Source organism: Diceros bicornis, chromosome 4 (genome assembly GCF_020826845.1).
Source record: "Diceros bicornis minor isolate mBicDic1 chromosome 4, mDicBic1.mat.cur, whole genome shotgun sequence".
Lineage (NCBI taxonomy): Eukaryota > Metazoa > Chordata > Mammalia > Perissodactyla > Rhinocerotidae > Diceros > Diceros bicornis.
In genome coordinates this window covers 25,333,791-25,355,955 of record NC_080743.1, presented here as the reverse complement: position 1 = coordinate 25,355,955, position 22,165 = coordinate 25,333,791, and the positions used below count along the sequence as shown (strand labels likewise).

Below are 22,165 nucleotides of genomic sequence, written 5' to 3'. Positions count from 1 at the left end.
TTCCCAAATTTTATAAGTGGTGTTTTCATTTTCATTTACTTCAAAATATTTTTAAACTTCTCTTGAGATTTATTTTTTAACCCATGTGTTATTTAGAAGTATGTTGTTTAATCTCCAAGTATTTGGGAATTTTCCAGCTATCTTTTTGTTAGACATTTCTAGTTTATTCCATTGAGATCTGATAGGAGATATTGTATGATTTCTAGTCTTTAATTTGTTAAAGTGTGGTTTATGACCCAGAATGTGGTCTATCTTGGTGTACGTTCCCTGTGAGCTTGAGAAGAATGTATATTCTGGTGATGTTTGATGAAGGAGTCTATAGTTGTCAATTATATATGGTGCTTCATTTCTACTATGTCCTTACAGATTTTCTGCCTGCTATATCTGTTCATTTCTGACAGAGAGATGTTGAAGTCTCCAGCTATAACAGTGGATTCACGTACTTCTCCTTGCAGTTCTGTCTGTTTGTGCCCCACAAATTTTGACACTCTGTTGTTAGGCATGTACACATTAAGGATTGTTATATCTTTTTGGAGAATTGACCACTTCATCCTTATGTAATTGCCCTCTTTATCTCTCATCATTTTCCTTGTTCTGAAGTCTATTGTGTCTGAAATTAATATAGTATCTCCAGCTTTCTTTTGTGTAGTGTTAGTCTGGCATATCATTCTCTATCCATTCACTTTTTAATCTATATGTGTTTTTATATTTAAAAGGGGTTTCTTGTACACAACATAGAGTTGGGTCTTGTTTTTTTAATCTGCTCTGACAATCTCTTCTAATTGCTGTGTTTAGATGATTGACAATTAAAGTGATTACTGATATAGTTGGATTAATATCAGCCATATTTTTTACTGTTTCTTACTCATTGCTTTTGTTCTTGTTCTTATTCTGTCTTCCACTCTTTTTCTGTCACTTGTAGTTTTAATTATGCATTTTATATAATTCCATTTTCTCTCCTTTCTTCATATAGCGATTATACTTATTTTTTTACTTTTTTTAAGTGTTTGCGCTAGAGATTGCAATATACGTTTACAACCAATCCATGTCCACCGTCAAATAACACTATACCACTTCACTAGTAGCTCAAGTACCTCATAATAACAAAATATTCCTAATTCTTCCCTCTGGTCTCCTACATTGTTTCTGTAATGCATTTCACTTATACATAAGCTACAATCTTAAATACATCAGTGCTATTATTATTTTGAATAAACTGTTATATGTTAGATCAATTTAGAATATGAAAAATAAAAGTTTTCATTTTATCTTCACTTATTCCTTCTGCAATGCTCTTCCTTTCTTTATGTAAATCCAAATTTCTGACGTATCATTTTCCTTCTCTGAAGACCTTCTTTTACCATTTCTTGCAAGGCAGGGCTACTGGGGACAAATTCCCTCAGTTTCTGTTTGAGAAGTATTTATTTCTCTTTTATTTTTGGGTGATAACTTCACTGGATACAATATTCTAAGTTGGTGAGTTTTTTTTTCTTTCAACACTTTAAATATTTCATCCCATTCTCTTCTTGCTTGCACGCTTTCAAAAGAAAATTCGGATATAATTCTTACCCTTGTGCCTCTATAGTTAAGGTATTTTCTCCCTCTGGCTTCTTCCAAGATTTTCTCTTTGTCTTTGATTTTCTGCAGTTTGAATATGATGTGTTTTCCCATTTGGGAACTTTCTATTGATATATCTTCAAGCTCACTGAGTCCTTCCCAGCCATGTTCAGTCTATTGATCAACCCATCAAAGGCATTCTTCATTCTGTTACAGTGCTTTTTGTTTCTAGTATTTCCTTTTGATTCTTAGAGTTTCCATCTGTCTTCTGACATTGCTCATTTGTTCTTTCAGGCTGTCCCCTTTAACATTAGAGCTCTTAGCATATTAACCATAGTTGTTTTAAATTTCCTGTCTGACAATTCCAAATTTTCTGCCATATCTGAGTCTGGTTCTGATGCTTGATTTGTCTCTTCAGACTATGGATTTGCCTTTTACCATGACTTTTAATTTTTTGTTGAAAGCTGTCATGATTCATTGAGTTAAAGGAACTGAGGTAAATAGGCCTTTAGTGTGAGGTTTTATATTATCTGGCTAGGAGTTAGGTTGTGTTTACTGCTAGCTATAGCTGTGGTATCAGAGGCTAATATTTCCTCTACTGGTCCTGTTTTTGTCTCCCTGTTGTCTTTTGGTTTCCCTAGAGAAGCTTTCTGCTGTCGTCTGAATGTTTGTGTTCCCCTAAAAGTCATAAATTGAAAATCTGATGCCTGATGTGATGGTATTTGGAGATTGCCCCTACAGGAGTTGATTAGTTCATGAGTGTGGAACACTCATGAATAAGTTTAATGACCTTATAAATGAGGTCCAAGAGAGTTCTCTTGCCCCTTCCACAGTGTGAGGAAGCAAGAATTCAGCAGTCTGCAGCACAGAAGAGAACCTTCATCAAAATCCAACTATACCGACACCCTGACCTCAGGCTTCCAGACCCCAGAACTGTGAGAAATAAATTTATGTTGTTTACAAGCTACCTAATCTGTGATATTTTGTTATAGCAGCCCAAATGGACTAAGACACTTTAAATAGAGTCTGAGTCTTACAATTCTTTTAGCTGTAATCCCCTGTTAACATACAGGAATCCTATTTATGTAGTGGTAAGGTGTAGTCCTATGATTGTCTCAGTCATTGAGTGAACCAGAGTCAAGCATTTCCTGTCCCCAACATTGAAGCCTGGTAGGTAATGGGGAGAGACTGGAGTTGATTAATTTTCTTCCCTCAGGTTGGTTAGACTTTTGTAAAACCCAAGGCAGTTTGGTTCTGGTAAAATAGTTTCCCTTGAAGGCAGGCTTTGTTAAGGAGAACAGAGATCCCTGGGCATATTTCAAAATGGTTACATTTCCCCTCCCCCTGCCAGAAGCATTACGAAATTTGTCTCCAGTCTTCACATTGAGAACCCAGAGGTGTCCTTGAAGTAAAACTCAAGAACATATTGGCGACCCCCTATGACTGCCATCGCCACGTTTTTACCTCTCAAGTTAGTCCACACTGAGCCTCCAGCAATTTATCAATTACAGTTAAAATGTTCCCATCACCACTGGCTCCAGGTGTGGATTCTGCTCCTGGTAAGGTGTGATTCTCTTTATCCACCTATCTATCTCTTCAGTTGGGGGACAGGAGTTTGCCCTATGACCTTAATGGTCTGATGTATTTATGAAGAGTTGTTGATTTCAGGCTGTTGAGCTGTTTTCTTGTTTTGAGGATGGGAGTAATGACTTCCAAGCTCTTAAATGTCAAACCAAAAACTGTTCATAAGTGATATAAGCTTTTATTTTTTGTATACTATTTTCGTCACATTTTGGTATCAAATATTTCCGAGTTTCAAATATGAAGGGATAATGCACCCAACTTTTTGTGCCCTATGAGAATTTGGCTAACACTGAAATTATTGTTATTGAATGTTTGTAGAAATCAGATTTGAAACATCTAGGCCATGAGATTTCTTTAAAAAATTCTCACTGATTAAATTTTTAATAGCTATTATAAGTTTCCAGTTTTATATTTCATCTTTGAAACAGTTATAGTAATTTATAGTTCAAGGAATTCGTCTATTTTATCCAACTTTTAAATTAGTTACACAAAATCGTTCATAATATCTTCTCAATGTTTAATATGTGTAGGATTTTAACAGTAAATAAACACTTTTCCCATTTCTGATAGATTGTTTATGTCCCCTGTTCTATTTATATTTGCTGACAATTTTACCATTTCATTTGCTTTTGTTCCTTTGAGTAGATCCAAATTTCACCCTGCTATTATTTCTCTTTTGCTTGAAGAATTTCCTTTAATATTTCTTATAGTGAGAGCCTGGCGGTACATTCAGTCAGCTTTACTTTGAAAAAGTCTTTATTTTGCATTCATTTTAAAAACATTGTTATTGGGTAGATAATTCTGGTTGACATCTTTCATTCAGCACTTGAGATGTTATTCTACTTTCTCCTAGCTTATATAGTTTGTAACAGTGTTTGTTTACAATCTTATTTTTTGTCCCTCTATATGTAGTTTCTTTTTTCTCTAGTTGCCTTCAAGATTTTCTCTTTGCACTTGGTTTTTATTGCTTAGTCTATGAAGCACATGCCCAGTTTTATCTTGTATTTGTTCTTTGTGGGGTTCTATGAACTTCTGATCTGCTGTTTGTCTTCCATTAATTTTGGAAAATTCCTGGCCATTTTCTTTTCACATATTTTTGTCGGCTTCTTTCTTCTTCTACTTTTCTCATTCCAATTACCTTGACAATAAACCTTTTGATTTTTTCCTGTGGGATGTCCTAAGCTATTGGATACTCAGTTATAATTCTTTTCTCCTTATTTCTTTGTGTTTCCATGTGGTTAATTTCTATTGATCTATCTCAAGTTCTCTGACTCCACCAATTTGTTCACATCATTTTCTGTTAATTCCATTAAAATAATTCTTAATCATTGATATTGTGCTTTACTTTTGTAGGATTTCCATTTAACTCTATTAATAGTTTCCATTTCTCTACATGATTTCACATGTTTTCACGTGCGTTATTCACCTTTCCACTCAACTCTTTTTTTTTTTTTTCTTTTTGCTGGGAGGATTCACCCTGAGCTAACATCTGTTGCCAATCTTCCTTTTTTTGCTTGAGGAAGACTTGCCCTGAGCTAAGATCTGTGCTAATCTTCCTCTACTGTGTATGTGGGTCACCACCACAGCATGACTGAGCAGTAGGGTAGGTCCATGCCCGGGATCTAAACCCACAAATCCGTGAATGTGCGAATCCCGGCCACTGAAGCAGAACACACTGAACTTAACCACTAGGCCACAGGGCCAGCCCCCAACTCGTGTCTTTAACATAATAATGGTAGCGATTTTAAAGGCCTTGTCTGATTGTTCTGATATTTGTTCTATCTCAAATTCTGATTCTGTTCCTTTATTTTATCTCATTATAATGCCTAGTTTTTATTTGTTTTGTTTTTTTTTCTTTTTCTGCATGACTTGATTTTTTGTTGAAAGCTTGGCATAGTAAAAAAACCGTACAGATTGAGATAACAATATTTATGTTTGAAAATTGGCACATCTCTCTTTCAGTTAAGACGATTGTGGAGAGCATTGATTCAATGTAGTTGTAATTCAGCTGTGATGAGTTTTGTTGTTGCTATAGCTGCCTTAAGTACACTACATGCTTCACATCCCTCCAGGGGAATTCTGCCATTTCATTCTTCTTACCGAAAGGCCTGAAACACCAGAAGATTTGCTCAGTACTCCTGTTCCACCCTCAGCTTTCAGCAGACCCCGCCTACCTGTCACATAGGCAGTCTATCTCTGTGCTCTTGGCTTATTCCAGCGGTAGACTGCTGTCGTTTGCTGCTCAGCGCAAGGCTTTGGTGAATGCCTACATACTTTTAGGTTCTCCAGCATCTGCTGCTTCACCTCAGCCTTTGGAAGGCCGTCAGCCTGCCCATCCAAGGCTATCACATGTCTCCTGCCCTACATCTACTATTTCTTGTTAGCACCTGATGGAGGCCAGTGGAAAATTGTTTACGAGTAGGTGTGGATTCCTCTTACATGGAAGTTGCTGGGGCATTTTAAATTTTCAGGCTAGCTCTCGCTGAGTCTTTAAGAAATTCATTAGAATTTTATTTAATCTATTCTAATCTCCATACTCTGCTAAGGTTAAAAGTTTATATAGCCTGTCTTATCAAAGGGGTTTGTCACTCTTTGGAATTCAGTTTCTCTTCATGCCTTCTGACCCTCACCTCTGATGGATTTTAAAACACGTGACTTTATAGATTATTTGGTCCTTTCTTGTTTCTTGGGTTAGACCAATATTGTCTTGAGATATTTTGCATTCTTATCAGTTGAGAAACGTGGATCTCATTTCTCTTGATTAGTCATTCCAGCGTTACCAATCTTATAAAAGATCAACATTTTGGATGCTTTGATTCTCTTATTGGACATTGGTTTTCTATTTCATTCAGTGTTCTTTCATTTTTATTTATTTATTTTTACCTTTGCTATATTTGTATCACTTATTGAGATTGATACTTAGCTTGTTTTCTACTTTAACTCTTTACTAGCACACGGCTTTGAAGCTACCAACTTCACTGTAATTAGTGACTTAGCTGCATCCTGCAAGTTTGATATATAATATCATCAGTATTGCTCATTTTAAAATATTTTATATTTTTCAATATGAAAATTTCTTTGACCTATAGGATATTTAGGAGTATAATTTTTAATTTACATACATATGAGAAATTTCTAAGTGTCTCTTTGTCATTGTTTTTTAGCATTGCATTACGGCAACTTGGCATACTCTGCTTGACGTTAATCCTTTAAGCCCGAAAAAATATGTTTTCACAGTTTTGGATCACAGTTACCAACATACTAAATATCCATTTGTTCAAATTTGTTAATTACTATATTCAAATCTTCAATATCTATACTGGTTTTGTGTGTTTGTTCTCTCAATTAGTCAGAAAAGTATTATAAATGGGTCTTTAAAATTGTGATTTTGCCTATTCTTTTAGTTCTCCCCTTTTCTTCTTAATTTATTAGAGGCTATATGTTATAAGGTACATACAAATATAATAATATTATATCTGTCTGGAAATCTGGAATTTTCATCAATTTGCTATATGTCTATAGACAAGCTCTTTTGTTCTTAAAATTTATTTTTTTCTTATGCTGCTATATATTGCACATATTGTCTGTTTTCGTATAATACATATAATACTTTCATTTTTATATTATGATAAAACTTTTTGTTTTCTATAATAGTTTGATTACTATTTGTATAGTGTATTGAATCCTCTTTCTTTATGTTCAAACTTTCCATAGCCTTATATTTTAGATGTGTCTCTTATAAATAACATATGCTTAATTGATTTTATCCACTTAGCATGCATTATTTCTGTTGCATTTCTGTTTACTATAATTATTGATTTACTTGCTTTTGGATGTTATATTGTTTCATGCTTTCCTTGTATTCTGCCTATTATGTATTACTTTTTCTCCCTTCTATCTCCTTTCAGGTAGACTGAATATATTTTATTCCTCCATTTGTCTTCTATTGGCTTAGAAATTGTGAATTGAATTCAGAGTCTGTTGTTTCACTGCTTACTCAGAAATTAAAATATGCATTCCTAAGACATCATAATTTAAAATAACCAATACCTTTATTCTGCTTCCAGGAAGAGAAGTTCTGCAAATACACACGTATGCCCTCAGGACTTATATGTTATTAGTATAACCAAAATATTCCTCCCTGCCCCCATTATGTGGCAGTAATGCCACACATGTGGCCACCTCTTCATGATGATCAAAGTCAATTATAATGATAAACTACTAGTATATTGATGACTTCTTGTACCTGTTGCTCTATTAGCACAAGATGCCCAGAGGGAACAGGCAGCAGCTATAGCTTTAGTTGTAGCGACACACTGTTATGAGAGGTTCGGAGATTCGATCGGAGATGTAAAAGAAACTTTCTACTCCAAACAAATGGACTGAAGGTATATTTTATTATATAGAGCATAGTAAAGGCGATAGTCCGCAAACAGATCCGAATAGGTCAAATAATAAGAGGGAAAAAACACCAGCTCGACTGGAAAGGAAAAACATCCACATCGGCTGAGATAGCAGCAGATCCGAATAGGTCAGATAATAAGAGGGAAAAACATCAGATCCATCAGAAAGGGAAACACCAGATCGACTAAAGGGAAATGACACAAATCAACCAGAAAGAGAAACACCAGATTGACCGGAAAGAGAACACGTCAGACCAATTACTTCACAGTAAATCAATTACTCACAACATCCACGCCCCACTGCCGGGAGAGTCCTGTCAATCGACACGGCTGGGCAAGGATCACACATCCTGGGCAAGGTGTCCCTTCCACAGGCGGAACTCTCACCAGGTCTCAGTCTCTAGCAGTTTATATAAGCAGTTACAGAGTTTGCAGAGCAAGCATCTAGTGTTCCCATGCACAAATGGTTATCAGTGGCGTATGTGCATTGAGCCCCTTGGCTAACGTCCCAGCCCAGTAATTGTGTACGTGCATTGTTCTCTTTGGTTATCGTCTTAGCCCGGCACAGATGGCCAGTCCATCCCGTGCTACGATGCTCCAAGAGCCTTGAAATGTTACAACTTGCAACTCTCTCCGTGGGAGAAGGGCCAGTTCCCACCACGCAGAAAGCAGCTTTTATATTTCTTTTTGTGTTGGTGGTTGTAGGTCAATGGAGCGGCCAAACATGGCTGTACTCATATCAAGACACACACTTATCATGCACTCTGGTAGAAACACTCCTCCTGTGGGAACCAGGATCTCTAGAACCACAAGCCTCGATTCCCAAGGTCCCGGAGCACAAATTCCCCCAAAGAAGTTGCTGTGAGTGATATTGAGTTGGACCACTAGTCTTTCTGGCCTTGGCCTCCAAACCCAGGTATTATGCCTGTTGGGTACACAGCACCCTATAACGACTGTGGGTTTAAGCTATTGACTGCATCCCGAATGATGATGCCCCATCCTCTCAGAGGGTCATGGTCAAATTGGCCTCTCAATTGCATCTTTAAGAGTATTTTCCATAGCTCTACTGGGCAAGCAAATTCTAAATTGTGTGATATGTGGTAGAAGCAATGGAACTCATGGTCACATGATTTTTAAGCTGACTCTGTGTTGTGTAAATGGCCAAATTCATCCCCAAGAATTGAGAAAAAGTTCATCTTGGGAGTTATATGTTGGTGTCATGCTGTAGTCCTAATAGACAGCACAGACAAGGATCTAACTGAAAAGCTATAGTTTTAAAAGCAGATTTATACGTTTTCCTCCAGATTTGGCTGCATTAGCAAGGAAGGCTTTCTTTTCTTTTCTTATCATTGTAAGGTACTAGCCATATGCAAAGGGCACAATGTAGGTAGTAGAAGTCAGCTGAGAATATTGAAGAGTTGGGAATACTTTGAAAGGGAGAGAGAGAAAGTTTGGCCTAATCAGAGTGTGTTACTGTTAGGTCATGGCTGCAGTTTCCATGTCCCTCACATTCAAGTAAGAACAAAGACAAAGAGGGTGGCAGTGTAATTGATAGACATCTAAATCACTCCTCATGATGGAATTAAGTGGGTTAGTATTATGTAGTTTAAGATTTGCAGCATACTCCTACAATTGTAACATGATTATTAGCCTCCAATATTCTTAAAGGTTAGTGGAGGTGAGTGAGAAGGTAAAGACTCCTGGTGACGTATGTGTAGATCCAAGAAAATTAGAGGAACCGCTAGCACTGAATGAGACCTCCGTTACAGTGGATGAATGCACAGCCACTTACATCTGCTGGTTGGTATTAAATCCTGCTTTCTCCTTCAGTATAGTTCTAATGGACACCTCCACCTACCCCAACAATATTAAGTCTGTGTACTTTTAATATGTGGACTCTCTGATACTCCAAAAAATGGTAAAAGGAAACATTAAATCAGGAATAACTTTGTCCCCTTTATAAATGGAATCTGAAGAGGATTTCACTTGAACACTATCAGTTCCACAGTGAGACCTGACATCCAAGTGACAGGTTAAACATTCCTCAACTTAAAGTGGACCACCCCTGACAGGTGTTAGAAATGTGTACAAGAGTTTTATACATACATGTGGCTTCACCACACCAAACCAGATGCAGAAAACTGTAATTTCAGTTTTCCCTTTAAGCCTCATGTTCCAGGTACACTAAGACTGAATTGAGGGTGGGCTTTTCTCAGGTCACACACCTCCACTTCAGCTTGTGAGCAAGATGGCACGTTTATTACAGCCAAATCAGCAAGCACGGCCTATTGCCTTAAATTTTCTATAGTTCTGAATGCCTGTTCTTTTGTCTCGTTTACTTCCATGCCCAGCAATACCCAAAGTGCTTTTAGTTTTGCCTTGTTTTTACCATTTTGTCACAGTGCCTACTCTCTCTGATTCTAGAATTCTCCAAGCCTATGAATATTATTCCCAAAGGGCCATTATTCCTTTGTACCCATGTTTTTCTCAGCTGAAGAGTTGCACTCAACAGATTTCTGAACTGGTCAAGTGCTTCAAGTTTGGGCTTCTTAGAATGCTGGTGCATCCACAGCTGTGATCTTTCACTAAACCCTGACTAGCAAGAGATTGAAATGAGAGTCTTCCTCTAAGAATTTTCAATAGACCCAAAGATGAGTACACTAGATGACAAATAAGCACAAGTTCTAAAACAAGATGCTAGACCATGTTTTATGGAGCTGAATTAATAGAAAATGAAAAACTTCATTTCAGTTAAATCAAGCCTCATTGACTGCCATCAGTTTAGGAACTCATTTTAATCATTCTTTCTTTTCCAATATCATAGTTTTATGAATTAGACCCACGGAACATAATTTTAAAAAGTATTTTTCCTGAAGCGATTACAAACCAGGGAAGCTGGAAGTAAGACTCTAAATTTATTTTTCCCCAACGTAAAGAATAATATATATCATGTTTCAGAGCCAAACACATCTAAGTAGCCTTAAATTCTTCATCTTGAGACTCACATCTTTATGGTCTCATTGGCAACAACAAAACAATAATGAAAGCAAAAGAGAAGGGAGCAAGAAAGTAGAGTGAGACTGAGAGCAAGGACAAGAGGGAGAAAAATTTGGGGATCCAGAAAATTACTTGGATTCAGGTAACTGAGACAGGACGCCCTTTCTTTGGTCTTGGGTCTAGTGCCCACTCTCCCCCTGAATCAACCTCTACGGCTCAGAAATTATGGGTCCATGCTCATTTACCTAGCTTGGGTTCATGTCTTGAATCTGCCAAATTTAATTTTGGGATTTTACAAAATACTTTCCGAGATATTGTTGCATGTACTTTTAGAATTATAACACACCTTGCGGCTCGAAATGTTATATCATTCTATGTCACAAGATAAGCTTATGGCAATCTGGCTAAGGATAATATTTATCTAGCTGCTCTTGAAGCTAAGTGTGGCCATGTGATTAGGCCTGCACGTGGAATATGTGCCGAAGACTTGTCACTTGTGAGTCTGGGCCATAGAACTGTGAGACTATACTCCACCTGTCCTTCCTTTCCCTTACTACTATCTGAATCACAGTGTGTCAGCAGTCAAGCTTTTAACTTGCAGGTAAGTACAGTGCCTTAAAGGATAAGGAACAACAGGATGGAAGGAATTTGAATCACTGAATGAATGTGTAGTGCAACGCTTCCCCTCAAGTGTAGAGTGGTGAGACTGTAACATGCCTTCCAAGTTGTAGCACACCTCCTAAATGATCCCTATCTCCAGAATCCCACTTTATTCTCTCTCCCCTCCTGCCATCAATGGGACTCAAGCACAGCTCTGAGCATGCCTCCTCACCTTCAAGACTCTACCTGTGGGAGAAGTCCAGGACCAAGGTCCCAGTTGATCTTTCCAACTCATCCTCACTCAGCTTGTTATTCTGGCTACAGTGGACACTGGGGGATTCCTAGTAGTGACTTCCTACCATTGAGTATTTACTCATTCTCTTCCTTTGCTCTAAAATACGTTTCTTCCAATGTCTTCTTGCTAAAATATGAATCATCCCACAAATTCCCAGAGTAATGGCATCTCCTCTGTGAAGACATCTAGAAATATTCCAAATGTAATTTGTTTTATTATTAGTCATAACAAGCACTTTAATTAATAAGCACTTTTTTTGCAACATTATTTGACAAGCATCACTTCTCTCTTTATTTTATATTATTTTCTCCCTCTAAAATATAGATTCACCAAGAGTGAGAACTTAGCTTTGACTGTCTTTAAATAACCAAAAGCGATGATTCCCACATTTGGATTCCAAACACCAATAAAATATACCCCCAAGTGTCGATGGAAAAAATTTAGCACTGCCCAATTCTAAATACAAATGAAGACATTTTTTAAGCTAATCATCTAATTTCACAACAATTTCATGCAGAGTACATTTTAGCATTTAAAACTGGGAAGCACAGGATACAAACTCACTGAAAGAAAACTTTCTGAGGAAAATGTGATTGGTAGAGTCACATCACCTATCAAAAAAAGGGAAGATTAAAATTTTTCAAAATGAAATTTTTTTTTCTGATATTTTATTTTGTGTAACAGTCTTATTTTTTCTAAGTTATACATTGAAAATCTGTTTTGATAGTGCTGTAAAAATTGAGTCTCTAACATCTGTTTTTTGTTTTTATCACTCTTGTTATCAAAGACCTCATTTCACAGAAATATATTGACCAAAATGGAACTGACAGTCTTAATTAATTGACTCATTTATTTCTCTTAGCTTAATATAATTAAATGCAATTTTTTAAAGTGAGTTGAAATTTCCATGATATATAACTCAAATACTGAACAGCTAGAATATGCCCAGAACCCCTCTGTGTGTCATTGTCATGTCTGATATAATCTGATATAGAGAACTGGTGAGGTCTGCAAGGTACATTTAGGTTAACCTTATTGTTTTGTGATGTCTGCTAAAGGAATCTCTAAACATATTTCTAATGTGTGTATGTATGATTTTTCACTCTGATTTTATAAAGCTTTTCTTTACTTACTCGGTATCATCTGTCCTCTACATGGTATTGTCCCCAGCAATATCATGAATATCCTTATTTCTTTTTTTTTTAAATATTTTGTTTAGTGCAGTAACATTGGTTTATAACATTGTATAAATTTCAGGTGTACATCATTAAACTTCTATTTCTGCATAGATTACATCATGTTCACCACGCATATACTAATTACAACCCATCACCACACACATGTGCCGAATTATCCCTTTCGCCCTCCTCCCTCCCCCCTTTCCCTCTGGTAACCATCAATCCAATCTCTGTCTCTATGTGTTTGTTTATTGTTGTTGTTATCCACTGCTTAATGAAGGAAATCATATGGTATTTGACCTTCTCCCTCTGACTTATTTCACTTTGCATTATACCCTCAATGTCCATCCATGTTGCCACAAATTGCTGGATTTCATCGTTTCTTATGGCTGAGTAGTATTCCATTGTGTATATATACCACATCTTCTTTAGCCATTCGTCCCTTGGTGAGCACTTAGGTTGCTTCCAAGTCTTGGCTATTGCGAATAACGCTGCAATGAACACAGGGGTGCATGTATCTTTACGCATTGGTGTTTTCAAGTTCTTTGGATAAACACCCAGGAGTGGAACAGCTGGATCATATGGTAGTTCTATCCTTGATTTTTTGAGGAATCTCCATACTGTTTTCCACAGTGGCTGCACCAGTTTGCACTCCCACCAGCAGTGTATGAGAGTTCCCTTCTCTCCACATCCTCTCCAACACATGTTGTTTTCCTGTCTTGTTAATTATCGCCATTCTGAGGGGTGTGAGGTGATAGCTCATTGTAGTTTTGATTTTATTTCCCTGATAGTTAGTGATTTTGAACATCTTTTCATGTGCTTGTTGGCCATCCGTATATCTTCTTTGGAGAAATGTCTGCTCAGGTCTTTTGCCCATTTTTTAATTGGGTTGGTAGTTTTTTTGTTGTTGAGATGCATGAGTTCTTTGTATATTTTGGAGATTAAGCCCTTATCAGATGTATGGCTTGCAAATATCTTCTCCCAATTGTTAGGTTGTCTTTTCGTTTTGTTGATGGTTTCCTTTGTTGTGCAGAAGCTTTTTAGTTTGATGTAGTCCCATTTGTTTATTTTTTCTATTGTTTCTCTTGCCCGGTCAGACATGGTGTTTGAAAAGATGTTGCTAAGACCTATGTCGAAGAGCGTACTGCCTATGTTTTCTTCTAGAAGTTTCACAGTTTCAGGTCTTACATTCAAGTCTTTAATCCATTTGGAGTTAATTTTTGTGTATGGTGTAAGGTAAGGGTCTACTTTCATTTTTTGGCATGTGGCTGTCCAGTTTTCCCAACACCATTTGTTGAAGAGACTTTCTTTTCCCATTGTATGTTCTTGGCTCCTTTGTCAAAGATTAGCTGTCCATAGATGTGTGGGTTTATTTCTGGGCTTTCGATTCTATTCCATTGATCTGTGTGTCTGTTTTTGTGCCAGTACCATGCTGTTTTGGTTACTATAGCTTTGTAGTATATTTTGAAATCAGGAAGTGTGATACCTCCAGCTTTGTTCTTTTTTCTCAGGATTCCTTTAGCTGTTCGGGGTCTTTTGTTGTTCCATATAAATTTTAGGATTCTTTGTTCTATTTCTGTGAAAAATGTTGTTGGAACTTTGATAGGGATTGCATTGAATCTATAGATGGCTTTAGGAAGTAGGGACATCTTAACTATGTTAATTCTTCCAATCCAAGAGCACGGAATATCTTTCCATTTCTTTGTGTCTTCTTCAATTTCTTTCAGAAATGTTTTATAGTTTTCGGTGTACAGATCTTTCACCTCTTTGGTTAAGTCTATTCCTAGGTATTTTATTCTTTTTGTTGCAATTGTAAATGGGATGGTATTCTGAATTTCTCTTTCTGCTACTTCGTTGTTGGTGTTCAGAAATGCAACTGATTTTTGTATGTTGATTTTGTATCCTGCAACTTTACCATATTCGTTTATTACTTCTAAAAGTTTTCTGGTGGATTCTTTAGGGTTTTCTGTATATAAAATCATGTCATCTGCAAATAGTGACAGTTTCACTTCTTCCTTCCAATTTTTATTTCTTTCTCTTGCCTGATTGCTCTGGCTAGGACTTCCAGTACTATGTTAAATAGGAGTGGTGAGAGTGGGCACCCTTGTCTGGTTCCTGTTCTTAGAGGGACAGCTTTGAGTTTTTCACCATTGAGGATGATATTAGCTGTGGGTTTCTCATATATGGTCTTTATTATGTTGAGGTACTTTCCTTCTATAGCCATTTTATTCAGAGTTTTTATCATAAATGGATGCTGTATCTTGTCAAATGCTTTCTCTGCATCTATTGAGATGATCATGTGATCTTTAGTCTTCATTTTATTAATGTGGTGTATCACGTTGATTGATTTGCAAATGTTAAACCATCCCTGCATCCCTGGAATAAATCCCACTTGATCATGGTGTATAATCTTTTTAACGTATTGTCGTATGCGATTTGCTAGTATTTTGTTGAGGATTTTTGCATCGATGTTCATCAGTGATATTGGCCTGTAATTTTCTTTTTTTGTGTTGTCCTTGTCTGGTTTTGGTATCAGGGTAATGTCGGCTTCGTAGAATGAGTTAGGGAGCTTCCCCCTTCCTCAATTTTTTGGAAGAGTTTGAGAGGGATAGGTATTAAGTCTTCTTTGAATGTTTGGTAGAATTCACCAGGGAAGCCGTCTGGTCCTGGACTTTGATTTTTGGGGAAGTTTGTGATTACTGTTTCGATCTCCTTACTGGTGATTGTTCTATTCAAATTCTCTACTTCTTCTTGATCCAGTTTTGGAAGGTTGTATGATTCTAAGAATTTATCCATTTGTTCCAGATTGTCGAATTGGTTGGCATATAGCTTTTCATAGTATTCTCTTATAATCTTTTGTATTTCTGAGCTGTCTGTTGTAACCTCTCCTCTTTCATTTCTGATTTTACTTATTTGTGCCTTCTCTCTTTTTTTCTTGGTGAGTCTAGCTAAAGGTTTGTCAATTTTGTTGATCTTTTCAAAGAACCAGCTCTTGGTTTTATTAATTTTTTCTATTGTTTTTTTGGTCTCTATTTCATTTATTTCTGCTCTGATTTTTATGATTTCCCTTCTTCTACTGATTTTGGGCTTTGTTTGTCCTTCTTTTTCCCGTTCCTTTAGGTGCATTGTTAGATTGTTTATTTGAGATTTTTCTTGTTGTTGAGATAGGCCTGTATTGCTCTAAATCCTTATTTCTACCATTACTTTACTTTAGAGCCCATATTTCATTTCTGATGTGAGAACTGTAATATCAGAACAGTATTTCTGACAATTTCTTGGGTTAATCTATCATTCAACAAACATCTAATACCTGGTCGATGCACTGCACACCACGCAAGGGCTAGGGAAACGATCATAAGTTTCTTCACTTGGGATGGATGCCTCCCTTTCCTCCCCAGAAGTAATTTCTTCACCTTGACTCTGTACCAAAACAGGGTTTTCCATGCCTTGAGTAGATGATCATAAGGTTGATTTGCATGATTTAAAAAAAGTAGATTTACAGGCAAAGGAGTTACAATGAGGCAAAGATCCCTGGAAACGAAAGTCCTCAGCCCCCTTGCCTGAAGGCTGTCTCTTTAATGATCTTTTTCCATCTCTGCAGGTGACAATCCCCAAATCCAAACTTCCGGCATGTCTAGAGAGTGTATCAGGAAGTTCTTTCCAGAACGAAAGTTCTTTGTCTTTGACCGGCCTACAAGTGCTGGAAAACTATTACTCCATATCGAGGAAGCATCAGAGAACCAAATGGAATGGGACTTCCAGGTTCAATCAAAAAATTTCTATTCATGTATCTTCACCAAGGCAAAAATCGAGACCCTAGGAGAGGGAATCATTGTCACTGGGAATGGTGAGTCTCTTTTGTTACAGCATGCCTCTCTGGGGTTCAGCGTGTGTGATGAAGCTTGATTGCTGTCTGGGTTTGTCAGTAATTTTGTTTCCTTCTGTATGTGTGGAGAAGCAGATATTCATGCCACATATATAAATACATGTTCCTTCATTAAAGTTTCCCTATATGAAGGTTTACTGCAGCCTACTGTAAATCTCATGAAACTAATAGACTAATAACATAAGCACAAGCAGCTACTAAGGATAGAAATTTGCATGGTGATGAGAAATCCAATGGGATAAATGTTCCTCTGTGAAAATACACAAGATATTTTGTGAATTTACACCAGTTAGAAAATAAATCATATGCCATGAATCCCAGCTAGCTCGTTGAAAGTTTGAGGAAAAAATTTAAATTTAATCTTATGTATAGGGCTGGCTTCATGGACATCTGACCTCAGTAGTCACACAGTGCCCTGTGCGGAGGTGGACCCAAGCTTGGTTTAATGTTTGTGTCACTGTCCTGAAATTTTTGATGAATTTTTTACTTGGGGACCCATATATTCATTTAGAAATCATGCTCAAAAATTCTGTAATTTATTTACTTGTGTAATAAGCTCTTTTTTATTTTGTTACAATGCAAAACTGTTCTAGGAAACCCTTGAACATATTAGTTGAGATTATTAATTTATAATGTGATGAATTTGAAAGCCATAAAAGAGAGAGTGAGTAGACTACAGAGTGATGTTATTACAAGGAAGTGGATTCGTGGAACGGGAAGGAGGAGGAGACCAGGAGGAGGAAAAGGAGGAAGATAAAGAGGAGAAGAAGAAAGAGAAAATGCAAAACTTCATTTCAATAACATTTTGGTGAATTTTAGAATGTGGATCTTTATAGCTTATAAAATAATGAGTGACAACTTTCGGTCTATTCCCTAATATTGTGTGTCATTCAGAACTAGCGACTCTGGTGGTGACCTACATAGAGGCCACCAACGGTGGAGCAGTTCCTTGTGTGGAAAATGCAGTGATAACTCTGGCCAAGTGAGAGAACTCAGCAGCTGTGCAGAAGGCAGCTGACCACTACAGGGAGCAGAGGGCCCAGCAAGTGAGGTTCCCCACAGACCCACTCCAGGAGCTGCTGGCTGTGCATGCGGCCTGTGAGGGGGAAGCCATTGCAACCTTCATGGAGCACTCTTTCAACAATAACAAGCGAGAGCACCAGAAGAAGCTCATGGTAATGTGCCTTAGCATATATCCTTTCTGATTCCTGTCCTTCTAGAATGATCCTTGACTCCCCTTTTTTGACCTCATGATGCATGTGCTTCTCCCTATAAAAAGAGCTTGGATTCTTATGAGTGACAGGTCTCTACAGGCTACAGTTCATCCTTTTTCTAAAAAATTGGCTCTTATTTTCTAATATGGCAAAACAAATTACTATGTGCCATTTGTTTCCTTGTTCGTGCCATCAAGTCGATTCTGACTCCTGGCAACACTGTGTGCAACAAAGCGGAACCCTGCCTCGTCTTCTTGCACCATCCTCTCATCTTCCACCACTGTATCAGACAATGCTCCACTGCTATTCACAGAGTTTTCACAACCAATTTTTGTTTTCAGAAGTGGGTCGCCAAGTCCTTCTTCCTAGTCTGAAACTAACATAATGTTATATGTCAATTGCACCTCAATTATAAAATTAAAAGGAACCATGGAGTCCATGTCTATCAACCCCATCATTTCAAGATCTTGAGCCTGAGCCCAAGGGAATTCAGGGACTTTCCACAGGTCACACAAAGAATTGAACTAAACTGGGGCTAAAACAAGCCTCTTGACTCCCTGTCTATTATTCCAGGTCCCAGTCTCCCCTGATACCATCAGATTGCGTCTTCCAAGACAATCACACCTGGACCTTCCCTTCTAACAGCTTCTTCCTATTGGATTTCTCCACATTTCCCTGGCAGGGCACCATATAGAAAAAGAAGGAGAATTTCTTCCTGCAGAATGCAGAGGCACCTGTCAAATATTGCCAGGCTGAACTTAGGCAGATTTCAGGGCCCCTGGTGGAAAGCATTTTGAGAGGAACTTTCTCTGTGCCTGGAGGGCACAATCTCTACATGGAAGCCAAAAACAAGGTTGAATGGGACTATGAGCTGGTGTCCAGGAAAGGAGTTAAGGTGAGAAATAAGGGAAATGGGAAAGAACAGCACAGTGGAGTCAGATGGTCTTTGTTGGTTCTTTTGAAAATCTCAGACCAGAGCACCATTTGTGGAGAGAAAGCACAGCATGGTGATATCACTACATTTTTAGCTTTTATATCCACAATTAGTTAGATACTCTTAATAAACCAGAAATATTTCTTTCCAAATATAGGATTTATTATCAGGAATCCAGAAGAAAGAAATATTCCTTTCATTTAGCAAACAACACAATAGTTTTTGTGCCAAGTATAGGGGGTACATAATTAAAGAAACAACGTTGTTCTCAAGAAGCTTATGATCTTACCTGAGAAGGACAGGTGAATAATCAATTGGATATGGCGGGATAATGGTTATCATACAGATACACACTGGTAGTGATGGTCATGATGATGATGATGGTGGTGATGACAGTGATGGTAATGGTGATGGCTGACATATACTGGGCTTGCACTTCCTAAATTAAGTATATTCTTAGATGCTGTGTTTGGGTTATCAATTTAACCCTGAGTTAGGTACAACTGTCATCCTCATTATAAAATTGAGAGATGTGATGCACTGAGAAGTTAATAAATTGCCTAAGGACACACAACCATCAAGTGGCAGGGCTGGTAGGGCAGCTCTAGAACTGCACATATATGTGGTTGTCCGTAACTTGGGGAGGGTGGTAGGTGGTCTCATTAGGAGATGAAGCTGGAGAGCTAGGAGAGAGGCTGCTCTAGAGAGTTTTCACAGCTCTAAAAAGGTTGGAATTAGTTTAGACCACTGAAGCAAAGGATCCACAGTGGGATAGTAAGAAGGATGAAGAATTTACAGGGTCCAATTTGCCATTTTATTGAACAACAATTTCCCCAGCAAGAGACTAGATCTTTGTTGTCTGATGAGTCTTTGTTCCTTGTTGTTTCCTCAGGTGAACAAGGTCCTCCAGAGCTTCCTGCAGTCACTGGCAGCAATAAAGGAATCCATCCTGCAGGCAGACAAAGCCCTCACTGATGGGGAGAAGGTCATAGCAGGTACAGCGTTAGGGCTTGGCTCACAGCAGAGTGGGTAGTTTCCTGCAGTCCCCCCGACAGGTATGAGAGTAAAACCTTCCTGAAACAAGAGGCTTCCTCTACCTTGCAATGAACACTCTGCTGTATCTGAAAATAACCCGGGGAGTTTGGGTTGTTCATACAGTCAATCAGTGCCTTCCCATCACATTCTAAAATGCGCTTTACTGGTGTGGCTCCTAGGAGAATTCAGAGATTCCTCTCTGCCAATTTAAAGTCATTTTAGTCTCTGATCTCAGGAGGGTACAGCTCTACATAACTGTTATTTGCTTCCCTCTGTAACACCATTGTGGAACAGCTGAGCATGCCAAGAATCAGGCAACTGAGAAGGAACAGGAGCTGCTAAGACAGAAACTGAAGGAACTGCAGCAAATAATGGAGGCTCAAAATAGAACCTTCCAAGAAAACATAGCCCAACTGCAAGGGAAGATGGAGAGGGAAAGAGAAAACCTTCTGAGTGAGCAGGAAAGGATACTGGAACAGCAGCTGAAGATAAGTCTACACAGAGCCTGGGCAGTGCCTGATTGAGAAACACCAGTTCCTCAGAAAGAGAAGAAGAAAAATTTTAACCAAATCAAAATTTTAACCCTCATGATCCTGGAGGGAAATCCAAAGGCATGTGATTCACTGAAACGTCAAATAAACGTGGATTGTGCTGAAGCCCTAAATCTATAAGACTCCAGCACCTTCTGTAGCTTTAGAGTTTGGAGGGCACAAATAACACGCCTCAGGCTCCCGGACTGCTATTTGTGGTGATATAGGGTCTCTTTGTGCCCCCAAGTGAATAGGACCTTAGTCCTATAGTCCTTAACATGCTTAGTACAATCTTCAAAGAGACCTGAAATAGATCCATATGGTCTTGAGAGTATCATATTGTGCCTGATGGGAAATGTGGGGTGCTGAAAGCTCTAAAACTTGATGCACTTGCTTCCAGGTCTGCCTGATTCATTGTATACACCTACAGTAAAATGCATTGTTTGTTCCAACTTTAAGCTTGATGACCAGTGTTCTATAGAGGGTCAACAGTTTCCATCGTTAGAAATGTGTGGTCATGCTACCTCGGTGGAACTGAGAATTCATTAGAATTCAATCTATATTCCACCTCCAAGTGCATCCTTAGAGCTGGAACACATTACTGAAAGAGCTGTCGGGCCTCACCTAGTGCCAACTCCTCTCTTCCTCCAGTGATATGGTGCTGAGGGATCATAGGAAAATGTAAACCATAGATGCTCCCACTACTCAGGTGGAAATATTGGACAGACTCCTCAAAGAGTGTTCCAGGGTGATAGAGAAATAGACACGGGTGCTTAGCTGCTGAGGTTGTTAAATACAAAACGCTGATAATTGGGGATTTTCAAAAGTAGGCTCTCTTCTTTTTACAGGTCCCAAAAGAACTACTTACTGAAGGATTTAAAAAGAAATCTGAAGAGTTAAGTAAAGAGATAAATGAACTAAAAGAAGAGATTGAAAGAACTAAAACAATGGGCCTTCAAGACATTCACAGATCCTGGATGCAGCTAGCAGAGTGTTAGCTACCTGTGCTACCTGAGCCTTGTGGCTTCTGAATTGCATTTTCCTGATGATTAGTGATGTTGAGCACCTTTCCATGTATCTTTGATCATTTGTATGTGTTCTTTGGAATAATGTCTATTCAGACCCTCTGCCCGTTTTCTAATCAGATAGTTTGTTTCTTTGCCATTGAGTTGTATGAGTTCTTTATATATTATCAGATATATAATTTGTAAATATTTTCTCCCATTCCATAGGTTGCCTTTTCATTGTGTTGATGGTTTCTTTTGCTGTGCAGAAGCTTTTTAGTTTGTAGTCCCATTTATTTTTGCTTTTGTTGCATTTGCTTTTGGTGTCAAATCCAAAAAATCATCGCCAAAACTGATGTCAAGGAGCTTATCACCTATGTTTTCTTCTAGAAGTTTTATGATGTCAGATCTTACATTCAAGTCTTTAATCCATTTTGAGTTAATTTTTGTTTATGGTGTAAGATACTGGTCCAATTTTATTCTCTTGTATGTGGCTGTCCAGTTTTTTCAATACCAGTTATTGGAGAGAGTGCCCTTTGCCCATTGTATATTCTTGGATTCTTTGTCATAAATTAGTTGACCACATATGCATAGGTTTAATTCTGGGCTCTCTATTCTGTTTTGTTGCTCTGTGTGTCTGTTTTTATGCCAATACCATGCCATTTTGATTACTACAGCTTTGTAATATAAAGGAGCTTTGACATCAGGGAGTGTGGAGTCTCCAGTTTTGTTCTTCTTTCACAGGATTGCTTTGGTCTTTTGCAGTTCCATACAAATTTTTAAATTGTTCTATTTCTGTGAAAAATGCCATTGGAATTTTGATAGGGGTCACATTGAAACTGTAGATTCCTTTGGGTAGTGCGAACATTTTGACAATATTAATTCTTCCAGTCCATGCACATTGGATAATTTCCATTTAGTTGTGTCTTCTTCAATTACTTTCATCAA

At 37.9% G+C, this 22,165-nt stretch overlaps 1 pseudogene; it reads left to right on the top strand.

Moving 5' to 3' along the window:
• Positions 1–2,996: 2,996 nt before the first annotated feature.
• On the top strand, positions 2,997–21,181 carry LOC131400942 (guanylate-binding protein 4-like; annotated as a pseudogene).
• The last annotated feature ends 984 nt before the right edge of the window (positions 21,182–22,165 follow it).